This window comes from Globicephala melas, chromosome X (genome assembly GCF_963455315.2).
Source record: "Globicephala melas chromosome X, mGloMel1.2, whole genome shotgun sequence".
NCBI lineage: Eukaryota > Metazoa > Chordata > Mammalia > Artiodactyla > Delphinidae > Globicephala > Globicephala melas.
In genome coordinates, this window is record NC_083335.1 from 18,007,347 (window position 1) to 18,018,135 (window position 10,789).

Genomic DNA, 10,789 nt, shown 5'->3' on the forward strand with positions numbered 1-10,789 from the left:
TCCCTGGTGGCGCAGTGGTTGAGAGTCCACCTGCCGATGCAGGGGACGCGGGTTCATGCCCCGGTCTGGGAAGATCCCACATGCCGCGGAGCGGCTGGGCCCGTGAGCCATGGCCGCTGAGCCTGCGCGTCCGGAGCCTGTGCTCCGCAACGGGAGAGGCCACAACAGTGAGAGGCCCGCGTACCGCAAAAAAAAAAAAAAAAAAAAAAAAGAGCAAGTGGAAAAATGCAAGCCTCTTGAGGGCTACGTTTGGAATTGGTTCACTGTTACTTCCAGCTTATTCTACAGTCCAAGGCAAATCACACAGTCCTACTCAAGTTTGAGTTTGGGAGGACACTGCTGCACCATAGACATATGGAAGGATGAGGAATTTGAAGCAAATAATACAATCTACAACGTAACTTTAGAAATAACTGACTATTAAAATTCCGAAATCATTATGAATCTGTCAGGATTATTCAAACCCATACTTGAGAGTCTCACCCTCAGGCCCTCTCAAAATGGCCTCCAAAACTGCCAGCTCAGTATGAGAGCTAGAGACTACTGAGTGTCTTAGTATCTGTGCCTTTGTTCTGCTTTCTGCAATTTAAGTAAATACATGCATTTCTAGTACAGGGCTACACTGGTGTGCTGACCTATACAGTGTGCCCTGAACTACAGACATCTATCTAAATGATGCTTTGGAATATCACAACTAATATATTCAATTTGATAAGAAAAACAAATGGCTTTGTGCTTTTGAAACTGTGCTCTAAGCATTTGTTAGCCCTTTGTACACTGTTCCCTCTGTTATCCGCCTCTAATGGATATATGTTTCAACACTCCCTAAGCCTCTTGTGTTGAGGAGACTCTGAGTAGGATGTTCAGCAGTTGGCATATGATTCCTAGTTGGCAAGATTACAAATAATCACTAAATGGTAGAAAAAGATCTCAGTGTGTCACAAAAAGAGAAAAAAAAATTGACATGTAATTAGACTGTACTCACTTAGTAAATTATATTGGGAGCAAAGGAAAATTGCATTTTGAGCAAATATATCAAGAAGCTAGTATTTTACTCTAATTTGTAGTTTGACTATGGGTTTCAATCCAACTGTGACTAGGAAATTATTTCACCCAGTGAACTCTAAATATAGGAAAAAATGAAAAACAAGAATCAATTTATGTAAACTTGAAATTTCTTACAAATATTCTTCTGTTATTAAACCAAAAAATAACCCAACATTATTTCATAATCTGAAATGCCATAAGAAGTCACACGACACTCAGATAATACCATGTCTACAGAATGTTGTGAAACTTAGGAGAATCATAAGTTTAGTTATAGTCAGATACATGTTTGGATAAGAACAAACAATTGGCTCAGTACAAATCCTCATCTATTCACAGATCTGTTGATTCACTAGGGAACTGGTCATAGTTCCTTTTGAATAATTCATTTTAACAACTGCTTATTGGGTCCTCATCAGGTACAACACCCGTGATAAGTGTTGTGCGCATCATCCAGACATGTCTTTGGAAGACTCAAGTCCAAAAAGGGAGAGAGACACTTAGAGAAATACTAATGAAAGAAGTAACATTTATTGAGTGATTACTGGGCACTGTGTTATGGTAATTATGTCATTTAATCCTCACCACCCTCCTATGACAGAGGTATTATCATTATTCCCATTTTACAGATGAGGGAACAGAGGTCCCTTAAAATGGTTAATTAACTGGTGCATCGTTTCACAGCTAGTAAAAAAGGCAGAGCTTCAATTTGAACACAGTTCTTTTGGACTCAGTAGTAATCACCATGGTCTAATAGGTGATAAGTGCTCCTCAAAGAAAAGTGATACATTAAATATTATGGAAGGGAGCCAGAAAGGGGTGGGGTGTGGTGAGGAATGGAATTCTAGGCAGAGAGATACATGAGCAAAGCTAAAGCTCTACAGATGATATTCAGGCAATGGCAAGGAATTCTGGCATGGCTGGTGTGTTCAGGGTGTGAAGGGGAGGGAAAATGCAGGGAAAGGAGCCTGGAATAGAAGTTTGGGGTGAATTTGTCCCAGGTTTTGAATGCTTTACATAGGAAATTGGGCTTTATTTTTTAAAGCAGTGGGCTGCCATAGAAAGTGTTTTAGAAAGGGGGTGATGAGTTTTAAATTATGAGATCTCTGTGCTTACCTAAGTGGTGCTGCCATGTGCTATTATTCAGAAAACTGCAAGTTTCCATTACTATGGCATGCTGGCCCCAGGGTGGATGGGGAAGAAAGTCAGCTTGAAAAGCCCAGGCTTGGGCCAATTTCAGTACTAAATATATAGTGAAACTATCACATCAGTGCTATATTAATCTCCATATGTAGATATTTGTAAAAGCTGGGCCATTTGAAAGTTATTTCTCAAATGGATAAAATTGATAGTAAACATTCAGAAATCACACTTTTGGGAAATGCATGAGTTATAAAGTGAAAGAAATATACCATCTATATAGAGGTGACTTCCAAAATGAATTGTTTAGTGAGGTGATGAGATATCACATTAGGACTAAAAATAACCTTTTCTATTCCATTGAAGTTCTTGTTTGTTTTGTTACTTCCAGAACTCCCATCCTGACTCCCTCATAGTCCTAGCTCAATGTTTCGCACATACTGATCTCTCTGCCTGAAAAACCTTTTCCCTGTCTCTTTTCTTGATTCAGTCTTAATGGTCATGGAAAACTTGGGTTGGTCATCACCACCTGCTCCAGTAAGCTACCCAGCATGTTTTCCCTACTCCATTCTTAATTAGGTGTACATGTTGTGAGCAACCAAAGCCTCTTGTTCTCACTTCCAGCTTCTCTTATAGTCCCTCTTATACTGGATTGCAGCATTCTGTTTACTTTTCCATGTCCCAATGACTGTGAGCTCCATGAATTAAAGGATAGGTCCCCGTCTTTTGTATTATTTTTCCACGTAACTACATATGCAATAAAAGTATGTTGACTGTGACTTCAAATTATATTACAAAGTGATCATAATCAAAACAGTATGGTACTGGCATAAAAACAGACATATAGACCAATGGAACAGAATAGAGAACCCAGAAATAAACCCATGCATTTACGGTCAATTGATATTCACCACAGGACAGTAGAACTGAGTTCTTATATATATATATATATATATATATATATATATATATATATATACTTTTAAAATATTGGGGTTTCCCTGGTGGTCCAGTGGCTAAGACTCCACACTCCCAATTCACGGGACCTGGGTTTGATCCCTGGTCACGGAACTAGATTCCGCATGCCACAACAAAAGATCATGCCACAACTAAAGATCCCGTGTGCCGCAACTAAGACCCAGTGCAGCCAAATAAATAAATTTAAATATATATATATATATATATCTTGTTATATAGAATAGCATGATGAATAAAGTAAAGAAATTAAAGGCCCTTTCCTACCAACAAAACACGAAGAAACAGGAGATTACATTTTCATATGATATACTGAGTTGACTTACTTTATGTAATATTTTTAAAGTTTTTTGCATTAGCTATCTCTTCAAAAAGACATTATCAACATAGCTTCCCTTCATATTGTATTAGTGTTCTCTTAAAATCCAAGCATTTCTTTTTAAGACATCCTCAAGGATGAACATGGTTTAATTACAAGGAGAGAAGCCAACAGAAATACTTTTGGCACTGAAAGTTTGCACTCTGCCAGAGTATAATTTATTCCTGGATTCACATAGTTAAGAGTATATATATTCTCTTCACAGAGCACATTGTTTACTACATCCCCATAAAGATGAAGGGAAGAAAGGTTAAATAACACACAAAGCCCATGATTTTCATATTTTGCAGAAGAAATGAGCATTCATCCATTCATTCATTCAGCTAACCTTTGACTACATTACAAATGCCACAGTTGTGGGTTGGATTCCCTAGGGAGCCAGTTCTGAGTTGGACGTCAATGTGCAGGATGTTTACTAAGGAGTGCCTTTGAGATAAACACCTATGGAAGGGAGAAGAAAGGAAACAGGAGTGGGCAGTGGGAGATCTCAAATTATGATGCAGCCCAATGATAGCCTTGTCCAACCCCACAGGGATCTCTGAAGCTATAGTTGCCCTTCAGAATTGCCATCCCCAAGAATGGATATCACCAGGCCTGTATATTTCTAAATCAATTACTCACTGTGTCTCTGCCTTGCGGGGGGGATGTGACCTTGAACAAAGCAGCTCTGTGTAGCTGAGATGTTTCCTGAAGGGGCTGACAACTGAAGGCTTTCTGCTGAGAGTACTCCCAACAGCTAGGGGAATAAGTCCTTCACTGAAGGGGGATCTGGGTGGCATGTCATCTTGTCTACCATAGCTATGCACTATACCAGGAAACACGAAAATAGGTACAACTCTTACCCTTGGAAAGGTCAAAGTCTGGTAGGGTAGATTGTCTTGGAAACACACAAACAAATATAGTATTTTATTTGTTTTGTGGTTATGGTATTTAAGACATTGTTACAAACACTTCACATATATTATCTCTTTTAATCCCCACCAGGACCCAGCGTGGGTGGTACTATTAATACAATAAGTCCCTTATATACGGACCTTCAAGTTGCAAACTTTCAAAGATGCAAACGTGCGTTCGCATGTCCAATCACGTAAGTTAGTTCATGTGTCAGGTGTACATTGTCACGTGCGTGCATCCTCTACAAGTGGTTGTGCTTTTGTATACTTTACTTTTGTGTGAAAAGTATTATAAACCTAGTACAGTACCGTACTACATAGCCGATTGTGTTAGTTGGGTACCTAGGCTAACTTTTCTGGACTTGCAAACAAATTGGAAGTATGAACTCGCTCTTGGAATGGAACTTATTCATATGTAGGGGACTTACTCTATCTCCATTTAACAGAGGAGGAAAAAGAACCTATGGTAAAATGACTGGCCCAAGGTCTAATGGTAAGTGGCTGATGGACACAGGATTCAAACGTTTTCAGTTTGATTTAAATCTGATAAGTGATAAAACAGTGGGTACCATAGAAACAGACACAAAAAACAGAATCAACTTTGTTTGCATAACTCTGTTTCAAAGAGCAAAATCATTTCTAAAGAGATAAATTAGGAGTTGGGATTAATATATACACACTACTATATATAAAATAGGTAAACAACAAGGGCCTACTGTATACCACAGGGAACTATACTCAATGTCTTGTAATAACCTATAAGGGAAAAGAATCTGAAAATGAGTGTGTGTGTATGTGTATATATATATGTGTGTGTGTGTGTGTGTGTGTGTGTGTGTGTGTGTGTGTGTGTGTATATATATATATCCGAATCACTTTGCTGTACACTTGAAACTAACACAACATTGTAAATTAACTATACTTCGATTAAAAGATTAAAAAGAATAAAAAATAAAATGCAATGGAGACAATGTCAGTTCTTTGTTTTAAAGCCTCCAATGACTACTCATTGCCTTTTTAGGACAAAGCCAAACTCATCAGCATGTGGTTTTCCAATGCACTTTATGAGGTAGCCATTCTAGTTCTTCACCCTTATCTTTTATTAATTGCTATGGCCTCTCGCATCCCTCACCCCCTCATTCACCCACACTGTCAGATCGAAAAACTTGAAGTTTCATTACCAAGTAAGGTCATGTTCTCTTAAACTTACGAGCCTTTGCACACACAGCTCCCTCTTCCAGGAGTGATTTTACCAGGATGATCCATGATCATCCAACCAATTCCTATATGTTCCTGAAGGCTCATTTCAAGTGCTACCGCCTCTCTGAAGCCTCCCTCAAGTTTCCCAGGTAGAGTAAATCATTTCCTCCTCTTCATGCCCCACTGTAGCTCGTGCATAATTTTACTGTAGTCCCATCACACTGTTTTATAATTATTTATATGCATTGCTACTTCTTTCACCTGAAAACAAGGATTGTGTTTTACTTATCTTCAGATTTCTAGGTTCTAGCTGTTCGTGGCACGAAGTAGGAGATGGATATATTTTTTGAATGAATGGACAATCAGCCTTGTGGCACCTGCCTCTTAATAAAGCTTCTGAATCTCTGAGATCCTCTTCATTTCCACAAGTACTGACTAGCTCAGTACCTCATCATTTCAGACCCAGACTATGCCAGCAGCCTCCTAGGTAGTCTTCTTGCCTGTAATCGTACTTCTTCCTCTCCCTGCTCAGGCTGTCTTCTGCATGACTAGCAGAGTGATTTGTCTGAAACATAAACGGGATTACACCGATCCCTAGTTAAACGCTTTCCGTGGATCCCAATGACACATAAGATAAATTTTATATTTTACGTCGCTTATATTTTCTGCTAGTTATTTGTCCCCTGCTGATCTCTGTAGCCTCATCTCTCATTACTCCCCTATTCAGAGCCAGAATGATAAAAAGTGGTACTCCCCGGATGGCTAGTAATTTGGCACCCAATCAAGGCGATATTCTTTTTTTTTTAATTAATTAATTTATTTTTTGGCTGCATTGGGTCTTCATTGCTGCGCGCAGGCTTTCTCTAGTTGTGGCGAGCGAGGGCTACTCTTCATTGCGGCGCACGGGCTTCTCATTGCGGTGGCTTCTCTTGTTGTGCAGCACGGACTCTAGGCGCATGGGCTTCAGTAGTTGTGGCACACAGGCTCAGTAGTTATGGCTCACAGGCTCTAGAGCACAGGCTCAGTAGTTGTGGCTTATGGGCTTAGTTGCTCCACGGCATGTGGGATCTTCCCACGCCAGGGCTCGAACCCGTGTCCCCTGCATTGGCAGGTGGATTCTTAACCACTGCACCACCAGAGAAGTCCCAAGGCGATATTCTTTAAACACATACTTCTTCAGCCTCATTTTTTCAAGTGAGGATGGAAAGATATGAATTTTCTAATAATAAAATTTGATGCTTCTTTACGTTTAAGGTAAAGGATTTATGACATTAATTTATTCCATACAATCTCCAAATCCTGACAACCCCTTGGGAGGCATGGTGAACCATTTAAAATGTAGCTACTAGATGACATTTCTTATTCCAAATAACTAGTCCTATACTTTGCTGCGGAATTTAGGTGACTGTCCTCTGACTGGTCTTGGGTTTGGTTGTGCCACCTGCCTGTAGTTGGAACCTGCAACTTGCACATGTGTGTTGCAACAACCGTTCAACCATGAGAAGTCAGCACCACTAGGAGTATTTTTATTTCTACTTGAGGTACTGAATATTTCAGTCAAAAGCTGTCCGATTTCTGTTTTGCCAGTTATATAATGATTGGTAGATAGAAGCATGAATTAACTGGTTTCATTTAGTATTTAACACTTTAATGTTTTAGCGCCCAGAATAGATTGACACCCTGTGCAGCCGCTTGTCTGCCCTCCTCCTAAATCTGATTCTGTCTCTACCCACCTTGCTTAACCAAACCATATATCTGCAAGGACCCGTGATTGCCTAGAAAACTCCAATTCATCTTTTTTATTCTCAACCTAAGGGCCGCCATCTCTATGAAACCTTCCCAAATTCCCCAGAAAACTTAAGTTTCCTTTGTCTGTTATATATTTATATTGTTATGTACTTTAGTCGATCACTTATCACACAGTATTTTTACTGCTGGTTTATATGTTTGTCTTTTCTGCTAGGGCAAAAAATATCTTAATAAAATACAAAGAACAGGGTTTCCCTGGTGGTGCAGTGGTTAAGAATCCGCCTGCCAATGCAGGGGACACGGGTTTGAGCCCTGGTCCGGGAAGATCCCACATGTCGCGGAGCTACTAAACCCATGCGCCACAACTACTGAGCCTGTGCTCTAGAGCCCGTGAACCACAACTATGGAAGCCCGCATGCCTGAGCTCCGCAACAAGAGAAGCCACCGCAATGAGAAGCCCGCACACCGCAACTAAGAGTAGCCCCAGCTCACCGCAACTAGAGAAAGCGGCGCACAGAAACAGAGACCCAATGCAGCCAAAAATAAATAATAAATAAATTTATTAAAAAACATACAAAGAACACACTCATTTTTCTTAAGGTATATTTATTGTAAGTGAGTTTGATGAAAAAAGAGAGGGATATCTGAAATTAGGCTGATACAGGACAACCGTAAGTGTCCACATCCTGAATAATCTCACACAGGGCAGAAGTATGATCGTGTTGTAGGGTAGGTTAGACAGGCTAAATTAATTTGATTATCAAATTCCTTTTTTCACAGACCACCCATTGCCATCTCTCATGACACTAGCATCAGATTAGTTTGGGAAGTGCTACACTCCACCATGACAGCAAATGTCACCCACGTAGAAATCTTATCTGTATTTACAGAGGAAATGTATCAAAACAAAACTTGCATTATTTTTACCCACTCATTGTCACTCATCAGTTTTATTTTTTAAAAAATGGATCATGTGGCTCAGAGCTCCTACGAGCCAGTTCACATTGTTTGTTGTTAACTTACCATTCCATTACAGAGGTATCAAATGGAATGATTCCATGCCAGGGGCACTGACATTTCGCTTCTGACTGGCTCTGGATAGGAAAACGTTCCTCTCTACCTTAGAAATACTATCCAAGTGTAATTATACATGAACAAAAAAATCTGCCAGTGATCTCACACCAATTTTAGAAACACCAGTGTGAGTCTTCTTACACTAATCAGACTTCATATGTAAAAGTCTTGATTACAGACTCTTCAGGAAAAAATACAGTATTCACTATTACACACAGCTAAGCCGTTTACTCACAATTCCTCGATCATTGTTCTACTTTATATGACCATTTGGTATTTAATTGCTCACCTTATTGGAGAACCCAGCCCACATTGTCTGCAAGATTATAAAGGCAAAGGAAGTTGGAGATATTAACTACCTAGTGGGGACCTTTTTTATATTTCCATATAGGTATAATTTAAGATGGTTGCATTTTTCTCGCAACCTCAAAATAAATGTAACCCATACTAACTGTATTTTATTATAGGCAAGTGACATTACAGTTCCATCTGCTATTTAAAGTAAATGTATTCGAATAAAAGTTTCAATTTGGCATAGTAGTTAAAAGCATGGACTCTAGAACCACACCATGTGGACCCCATCCCTTACTAGCCATGTGACATGGAACAAGTAACATATTCTCCCTGTGCCTTAGATTTCTCAACAACAGAATAAAGGTAATAATAGTCCTTGTCTCACAGAATTTTAGGTGGATTTAATGAACTAACACTTATAAAGCACTTAGAATAGTAACTGAAACATTAGTAACGCTATATAACTGGTAGCAGATGTATTAACTGCAAGCCTTCGCCATGCCTTTAATATGCTTACGTTCCTTGTGAATCCATGGGAGTCTAGCTATTAAGAAATGGACTAGCATCCTATTTATTCAACACTGCACTAGAGTTCCTAGCACTGTAAATAAGAAAGGATTCAGCTACACTGCTGAAAGTGGTTTCAGTATACTAAATTCATTTTATTTCTACACACTAGGAATGAAGAGTTATAAATGCAATCGAAATGTCTAAATGTCATTTATACTAGCAACAAAAATACTAGATAGCTAGAAATAATCCAGTGAAAGTTGTGCAAGACCATTATATACAAAATCATAAAATTTTAATTGAAAGTTATCTTAAAAATCTAAATAAATGGAGAACAGTGGTCAGGGGAAGACTCAAAAGAGTAATGATATCAATTCTTGCCAAATTAATCTATAAATTCAATGTAATTCCAATTAGGAGAGTAAGTTGTGGGTTAGACTCCCAGGGCTCAAATTCCAAATCAGCCACTTACTACAGGGGTCCCCAACCCTCAGGCCCGTGGACCACTATCAGTCCGAAGCCTGTTAGGAACCAGGCCTCACAGCAGGAGGTGAGCGGCGGGCGAAACGTCACCTGCCGCTCCCCATCACTCGCATTACTGCCTGAACCATCTCTCGCATTACCACCTAAACCATCCCCCCCAACCCCGCCCATCCGTGGAAAAATTGTCTTCCACGAAACCAGTCCCTGGTGCCAAAAAGTTGGGGACCGCTGACTTACTATATGACCTTGGGCAGGTTACTTCACCATTCTGTACTTTAGTTATGTTGTCAGATGAACACAGATAATGTACTCTTTTCCTTTTGGGTTTTTGTGAGGAATAAATAAAATAAATATAAAGTGCTTAAAATATTCCTGGCATGTAGTCAGGTCCTCTAAAAATGTTGTATATCGTTGATGTTATATTAAGAACTGCAGGTCCATAAAGAAAAGAAACAAACAACCTAATAGAAAATAGGCAAGCAAATGAAAAATACTTTACAGAATAAGAAATAAAACTGTCCAAAATGCATTTAAAACAATCTTTACTAATAATTGTAAAAGGCAAATTAAAACTCTAAATACTTCTTCAGTCGTATTGGCAAAGATTAAAATGTGTTGGCAAGAATGTAAGAGAAACAAGTGTTTTTGAACACTGTGAGAATATAAATTGGCACCATTTTATAGGAAAATATAACAGTAACTAACAAATTATAAAGTGTACATACATTTAAAAAAATTATGTACATACATTTTTGATTGAGCAATTCCATTTATGAGACTTAGCCTACAAAAACTGTCATGTAAGTACACTAAGATGGAAGGATGTTTATTGTCATATTGTTTGTAATACAAGAACCTGGGAAAATCCTAAGGATCCATATTATTCGGTCAATGAAAATAAAGTGATAGAAAGTATACATTAACATGGAAAAATGTCCAAGATCTAATGTTAAGTGCAGAAAAATGAGTCCAACAAGGTAACATAATTTAAAATTTTTCACATAAATGTTAGTATGCACATAAAAATCCTCTGGAAGGATGTACA